Below are 9,088 nucleotides of genomic sequence, written 5' to 3' on the forward strand. Positions count from 1 at the left end.
AAGAAAATAACAAAGAAAATAGCCCCTAAAGCCGAAATGTTGGAACGTCCGTCCGTCTGTCTGTCCGCACTCACAGGAGAGTAATTATGTGGCTAGAGGGACAATAGGTAACTGTTCTTTCTCTTTGATGTCATTCATTCCGTAATGCTTTTATGTGGCTATTTTCTTTTGTGTGGCTAAAAAGAACAATAGAGAGAACAATAGAGTAGCCACATAATTACTCTCCTGTTAGAACGTCCGTCTGTCCGTCCGTCACACTTTCGTGTCCGGTCCATAACTTTGTCATTTATCAAAGGAATCTGAAATAACTTGGCACAAATGTTTGTTATAATTAGACGATGTGTCATGCACAACAACCAGACCCGTACCTCCAGGGTCAAGGTCGCACTCGCTCATTCAAGGTCAACATTGTTATTTTAGGGTATACATGTATGTCGTGTCCGGTCCATAACTTTTTGTAAATTTTGTAAATACTTGCCACAATTGTTCACAATAATGAGATGATGTGTCATGCGCAACAACCTGTCCCTACCTTTAAGGTCATGGTCACACTTAGAGGTCAAAGATTTACATAGTCTGTTATAGGGTATATTTTGTGTCCAGTCCATATTTTTTTCATAGATCAAGGTATTTTAAAAATACTTTGCACAAATTATCACAATAATAAGACGACATGTTAGGCGCAAAACATGGGTCCCTACCTCCAAGGTCACACTTTGAGGTCAAAGAATAACATAGTCTGTTATAGAGTATATTTTGTGTCTGGACCATTTCTTTTTCATAGATCAAAAGATTTTGTAAATACTTGCCACGAATATCTCAGGCGCAAAACATGGGTCCCTACCTCCAAGGTCACACTTAGTGGTCAAAGATTAACATAGTCTGTAATAGGGTATATTTTGTGTCCGATCTATAACTTCTTCATAGTTCAAGGGATTTTGAAAATACTTGGCACAAATAGTTACAATAATAAGACGATATGTCATGCACAACACCTGCACCCCTAACTCCAAGGTCAAGGTCACACTTAGAGGTCAAAGCTTAATATGATAGATTTTTAAATTCCTTGTTTCATTTTATTTCCTTAAAAAATTATTATTGCATTTGCAGATCTAGCATTGATCAAAGAGGTACGGCTAATTGAATTTTCACAAAATATGTATTTGATGGTAGAAAACATTTATCCTAAGTCAAAAATGATTTTCATTTGATTGGTCGATTTATTTCCCGAAAATATACCCGTAAATTTCCGAAAAACAAACGACCAATCAGATGACGGTTGTCAAGATGGCGGTGTTTTATAGAAATTTCAACGGGGAAATTTTTTGAAGCCGCAGGTGAGTTTATATCACATTGTCATTACAGGTTATTAGTATATTTTGATTACTTTAATGTATTTTTAATTGCCCAGCATGATAAATGCTTGTAATATTATCTCCAACGATTGCAACAGTCGTGTAACTTTGTGTTTCCTGCGTAACCACGATCGATATCGACCTCGCGAAAATGAACAGTTTTTTGTTACTTTGACGGCCAGTACTCGTTAAGTATAAGAGATATAAGAAAAGTTTTACATAGGTTCGATAGATAAATCATTCGACTACAAATTGCATAATTCCTTTTTATTTATGCTGTATCGTGTAAAAAAAACTGCGAGGCAAAAACCCTGATTGGGCATAGGCACCTTCTTACGGGAGTTGTTACCCTTGTCTATATATTAGTATATACTCGTAGTGTAATGGGAATGTACTTAGAATTCTTTTCTGACTTAGGATAAATGTTTTCTACCATCAAATACATATTTTGTGAACATTCAATGAGCCGTACCCCTTTGGCATTGATCATAATTTTGGACTGAAAGTCCTGGGAGCCATACCTCAATCTTTTGAAATAGCACAGAGGCGGGGGACGTTGGTAACTCTGTTACAATTTCTTGTTAAAATGATGTTTCTGAAGAAAAAAAACGACCTGATCAAATGATCTGAAATTGTGCATTCAACTTATTGGTTTAGACGTACATCAAATTGTATATAAATCTTCAGTCCCGAATCAATCCTACGCCTTGGTCATTATATTCCGAGTGATTTAGTAATTTAAAGAACACACATGTTTAAGGAAATATATGTTTGTTCATGTTTTGTTTGGGACAAATAACGATCACACAACTCATTCTTTCCTATTTTCTTTTAATCAGTCCATCTTTCTATCAGTGTTCTTCCAGGCCTCTAAGAAAATAGAAATGCTCAAGCCAGACGCTCGCATTGCTAAACGACTATGTGTGTTGCTCTTTTTTGTTGTTGTTGTTGTTGTTTGTTTGTTTGTTTGTTTGTTTGGTTGAACGTAATGTAGGTAAAATGGTACTGAAACAGGAACGATGATTTCTGCTAACCTATTGTGTGCTACGAACTTCAAAGCAACACAAAGTGTCAAAACCACCACGCATAGACCAGTTATTCGATAACATTAAGTCGCCTTTTACGATCACGCCGGGATAAATGCTGGCCTTACTCTAAAAAGCAGCCCCAAGCCAGGGGGATACGACTATGTATTGACTTAAAAAGTAAATCCTTAATGACAGTGGCCTTGGTCACAATGTCTGACTTCAATATCAGAAAACGTATCTGACTCCCGTGTCTTCAGCTATATAAAATTTCACAAAAATAAAATATCAAAACTGTAAAAAAATCAGCTCTGTACAAACAGGTTTCTATTATTTCCGCGTTTTTTTTTTTATCTTTTGTGTACTTCACTCTAAAAGTTATTTTTAAATATGACTATCGACTTGTCACCGACATAAAAACTAACCTGAAAAAACTAGGTCAACTGATATAGGAACGACCTTTTCCCTTATCACCAGAGCTATTTTTCTGTTTTGATGTGGACAACTGCATTCTCTTTCTCATGCGAAGGATATGGAACGCCATATCTGCCTTATATACACATTTTTAAGTGGTGATGTCCTTTTGATAAGTGGTTAATGTCGTTAACATGGATGGTGCTATTATTTTGATAGATGGTGCAATGGTTTTGATAAATGGTGCTATGATTTTGATGGATGGTTATGTCGTTTTGATAAATGGTGCTGTTGTTTCGAGGGTTGATAGGGGCGTTTTCGTACATGATGCTATGATTTTCATAGATGGCAATGTCGTTTTGATAAATGGTGATGTGGTTTCCATATATGTTGCTTGGATTGTAATAGATAGTGCTGTCATTTTGATAAATTGTGATGTCATTTTAATATGGTTATGTTGTTTTCGTATATGGTTATTTCTGGTGCTGTGAATTTTACAAATGGTGATGTGTGTTTGATACTTGGTACTTTCATATTTCTATATGATGTAGTGGTTTTGATATTCTGATGTCGTTCCTATAAATGGTGATTTATTTTATATGGTTTATCATTTTTAACGATGATGTTGAACTATTCAAAGATGACATGGTTGTTTACCGGACCAGTTTGACGATGGTAAAACTGTTCTGACACCGTATTAGTGGAGGTTATTTGTCGTTAGTTGGGCAAGGCCTCTGACTCTTGGAGCATCGAGCTATTGTTCTTGCATGTTAAATGTTAACCTGTTTATTTTATATCCATCCTATTTTTTATTTTTTAGAGATGCGACTTATTACTAAATGCTACTTTAACTTGCATTTTCCAGTACTATCCATGAGCAGTCACAATCAAACCGCGCCAGCAACATTTTCAATTTTGCCCTTTTTTTGCTTTCTTCCGGGATTCTAGTTGTTCTGTTTTTTATTGGACGTTCCTTAGGGATTCCGTTTTTCTCCATTTTGGTATTGTAGCTTCTTCAATTTGATCTTTTTCTGTCTTATCTGTGAAATGCAGGCTTCTTAACCTCTGATCGTCTTTCAAAATTCCGTTTTATTTAGTTCTGGGCATTGTTTTTAGGGCATAATCATTTTTTCATTTCGGGACCATTGGTCGCTATTCATTGAATAACATGAACGTGTTGAATTGAAGGTTCTATGATAACAGTAGTATAAATACATCTACTGATGTTTCCAAATTCAAAATATTACCTTTACATGTTTGAATGTTGAATTCTGATTAAGCCAGTGCTAAGGGAACTTTACGATAGCTTGCAATTTCCAGTATCTTCAATGAAAATGAAATAAAATATTAAAAACGGAATCTCTAGCACACATCACCATTTGTAAAATCCACATTACCCTATATAAAATAATATAACCATATATGAAAACCACTGCACAATCTATCAAAACGATGTGATCATTTACCAAAAGAAGAGCACGGTTTATTAAAATCACAGCGCCATTTATTGAAATCACATCATTTTCTATCAAAATGGCATCACCATTTATGGAAACAAAAACTTATATTAAAACGCACCATATATCTATCAAAACGGCATAACTACTTATCAAAAAAAACATAACCATCTATCAAAACGTCATAACCGTTTATCAAAACGACATCACCATATATCGAAATCACAGCAACATTTATCAAATGGAAATCACCATATATCAAAACGACATCTCCATATATCAAAACCACATCTCCATATATCAAAACCTCAGCACCGCTTATAAAATTAAAGCACCTTTTACTAATTTAACAGCACCATATATCAAACCGGCATCACCATTTATTAAAACCACAACACCGTTTATAAAATTAAGCACTGTATATTAAAATGCCAGCATCACCTATCAAACCGACATCACCATTTATCAAAACGACATCACCATTTATCAAAACGACATCACCATCTATCAATACGACATCACCATGTAGGAAACCGACACCACCTTACACCAAAATCATTGCACTATCTATCGAAACCATAGTGCCATCCACAAAAACGATATCACCATTTATCCAATGACAGCACCATTTATCCAATGACAGCACCATTGGATAGCACCATTTATCCAATGACAGCACCATTTATCCAATGACAGCACCATTTATCCAATGACAGCACAATTTATCCAATGTCAGCACCATTTATCCAATGACAGCACCATTTATCCAATGACAGCACCATTTATCCAATGACAGCACCATCTATCCAATGACAGCACCATTTATCCAATGTCAGCACCATTTATCAAAAGGACATTTCCACTGTAAAAGTGTTTTTATTAGGCAGCTATAGCGTTCCATAGGTACTTCTACCATTTTTGTTAGATGTTAAATCAGCATTTGCAAAGAAAAGCAACAAAATGTTCGTGTACTAACACAATTACTAAAACAACCATATAATAAATAGAACTGTAAATAGAGTTCATAGATTAGGTTGCCTTACATGGCGATACAACGTGACTTTATCTCACATTCATTGTGGTCTCATTACATTCATTAAGATGAAGGATAACTATTGAAACACAAACGTATTAGTCACATAGGGAAATATCCTAAAACGTTTTCTTTCGAACCTTAGTAAACACATCTCTGCAATGGAATTTATGGCAAAATTCTTCAAAACGAAAAAAGAGATCGATGTTTAGACCAAAAGGCATATACACATGAATACTATAAACGATTACATGTATACAACGGATGAATGAAATATTAAATCTAAATTATTATTCTCTTAGTTTTAACATATTTATATCATAATAATTATTAGGTTAAAGCTTGAAGTTTATTTGAACCTCTTTCGACATATATTATATACCTTCGAGTCCACACTGGTGTCATATAAAACAAAACATCAACAACAACAACACTATGGTCATCGTCGAAATAGGGCTCGAACCCACGATTCCTAGTTTGAACGGGACATACATTCCCCTGTATGCTTTCGCTACCAAACTAGTTTGAAATATTCTTATGCCGATGACATAGATTTGATTAATACAAAGACATAAAAAACGTGATTGTTGAATTGACTGTTGTCTCATTTTCTTTTTTGAAAAGCGGGTTCGTTTATTATATGTACCATTTCTAATAAGATTTCAAACATTTATTAGAAAATCTAATAAATTACCTTTATTCTGACAATATAGCAATTTAAAATATTTATTTTCGGATTTATTAACGAAATCTTTGTCGCCATCTTTCCCGGGGTTTTTTATCGTGACTTAAAAACCCCGTGGGATTGGAACTAAGGGGGTAAAAATTTTCAATATTTAAACACCTTAACCATAGTAAATTTGAAAATTTTTTAATTTACATTTACTTTATAAAATTGGGTAAACAACCACCCAAAGGGTTTTTGTTGTTCAAATATCACACAGTGGGTTCATAGCAACCGTAAGGTGGTGTTCATTATTATCCCAAAGCTAAGCTTATTATTGAACGATACAATTCAAAGAGAAATTACTAAGATCTGAATAGTACACATTGTAAATGTAAATGTTTCGGACACCGTGTCTGAACACTTTAATAGTTATGTGCTTTACTTTAACCTTTTTACCTTTCTGGGCATTTTACCTCTAACACTTAAACCATAGTGACACACAGGGCATTTCTATAATAAATATAATATAAATCGCTTGAAGACAATAAAGAGATTTGATTTGATTTAAATAATTCTACAAATACGTTACGTCACTACTTCACTAAATAAAAGGGGGAACGGTAGTGAAACAATTGACCGAAGGATAGTAGGCTTTTTGTTAAACCTGAAGTTTTGGAGTGAGTATAGCTTTATTGAATTTAGAGATACCATAAAGTTCAAATAGATAAATGCGTTACGTTTCATACTGATAAAATCAACGTCAAATATAACATATGTGACTGCTGATTTGGACAATATATGACTCAATGAATTGAATAAAACTGGCACGTGGTGTTTTCTGGTGAAGTAAATTGCCTGTCTCAGGAAAATGCAAGGAACATTAGATATCTTATTGACAGAATTGTAAATGTGGATAATATTCGTATCGATTAAGGAAAACATAGTTCTGAAATTAGGCAGTGACTCAAAAAGTTTGCTTGCTGTTTATCTTGTTTTCAAGATTAGTTGCGTTTAGCGAGTATAGTAGAACGTAAAATAAGCATAAGTTGGATTTTTGTATTTTAAATAGGAAAATAAGAAAATTAATTCTATTCGACCATGGCAACTTACGCGAATGCACTGGGTGATTCTTTTATCAAATAACAAATAGTTTGCCTTATAGGATTTCTTCGGTTTCTCTTTGACCGAAATATTTTAGCGTGAATATCAACGGACCTTTTAACGACCAATGACAATCACAGCTATTGACTAGAATAAAAACAAGAGGAATAAACCTAAATCACGTGCCCTTAACCTCAAACAAAAGAAAAAAAGGTAAATGGGGAAATTTAGGTAAGGTTTTCCCTACATTTTTTTGAAGGGAAATTTATTTCTGAAAATAAAATATTTAAAGACAAAAATATCCTTTACGTCCTGTTTTCTCTTTTTGAATTTAAATTGGGATATTATTATATATATTTATATTAAAATTTTATTATGATACAAAAAGTGTGTAACGTTGATTTTTATAAGACAGCCATGACGTTTGTATAATTCATATACACGGTTGTTGACAAATTTATATATGACATAATGTTATTTCATTTTTGAATGAAAAGAAATCCACTATTACAGATTCTGATAAATATATTTGGTAGATCATATAGTCGTGTATAAACGGTTGTCGTGTATGTATATACTACTTTTGCTATATAATCACGTCACAGGTCATAAGGTCGTGTATATACTATTTTGCTATATAATCATCGTCACAGGTCAAATGCTCGTGGTATATACCTGTTTTTGTGCTAATTTATAGGTCACCGTCACAGGTATAAGGTCCGTGTATAACTATTTTTGCTATATAAAACGTCAACAGTCATATCTCGTTTGTATATACTTGTTTTGTGCTATATTAGTTCACCATAGCGCGGTCATAAGGTCGTGTATATACTATGTTTGGCTATATAATCACGTGACAGGTCATATTGCTCGTGGTAATCAAACTTGTTTGAGTAGCTATATAGCCACCCGTAAGGTCCAGTATCCAGGTCTGTATATACTATTTTGGCCCTACAATTAATCATTGTCAAGGATCATAATGGCATGGGTTATGCCTATTGGGGTTTTTTGCTATTTAAATCCACCGTCACAGGTCAAATGGTCCGTGTATAATAAACTATATTTTACTTTAAGTAATCAATTTGTCACTGGTTTTATGGTTTGTTTTTATATAAATTTTTTTCCGGGTATTTAAAAAATCCCTCAAAAGGGATTGGGCGGGGTATTTAAAAAAACTTTTTAAAAATTCAAAAACATTTACACAGATCCCTATGGGCGTGTTTATACTTTTTGCTATTTAAACCCTCATTTAAAAGGCCATAAAAGGTCGGTATATTACGTTTTTGGGTATATAATTTTAAACGTCACAGTTCATATGGTCGTGTATAAAACTGTTTTTTGCTTTTTTAACCATCGTCAAAAGTCATTGGTCTTTTTCATATATATTTTTGGCTATTTAAACCAAACGTCATAAAGGGCTATTTTTTTCCCTGTATAATTTTCTGTTTTTGCTATATTAAACCCTCTCAAGTTCATTTGGTCGTGTATATAAAACAAAGTACTGTTTTTGCCCATTAAATCACCGTACAGGTCAAAATGGTCGGTAAAATACCCGTTTTTTTTTATATAAAGCCATAGTCCAACCCGGTCATTGGTCGTGTATAAAAACTGTTTTTTGGGGTATTTTAAACATTTGTGACAAAGGGCATATGGTTTATGTATAAAACTGGTTTTTTTCTATTTAATCATCCCTGACAGGTATTTAAAGGGGCATTGATTTTACTGTTTTGCCCCAATAAAAACCCTCGTCCCCCAGTTTTCATTTTGGGTTCCCTGTATATTTCAGTTTTTTTTTAATTTTAAACCCTAGTCACAGGATTGAAACGTGTATTAATGTTTTTGACTATTTTAATAATGACCGGGGCAATGGTCATGGGAAAATAATTTTGGCATATAAACAAAAGTCCGGGTTCCAAAAATTTGGTCGTGGATAAAAATAGTTTTTGTTAATTTTTAAACCCTAGCCAGGGCAAAAGAATTTGTGTATATACTGGTTTTTTTCTAATTTTAATCAATCTGTGACAGGTAAAATGGTC

The sequence above is a fragment of the Ruditapes philippinarum genome, unplaced genomic scaffold, assembly GCF_026571515.1.
Source record: "Ruditapes philippinarum isolate M1 unplaced genomic scaffold, ASM2657151v2 ctg14412_1_1_1_1, whole genome shotgun sequence".
NCBI classification, from domain to species: Eukaryota; Metazoa; Mollusca; class Bivalvia; order Venerida; family Veneridae; genus Ruditapes; species Ruditapes philippinarum.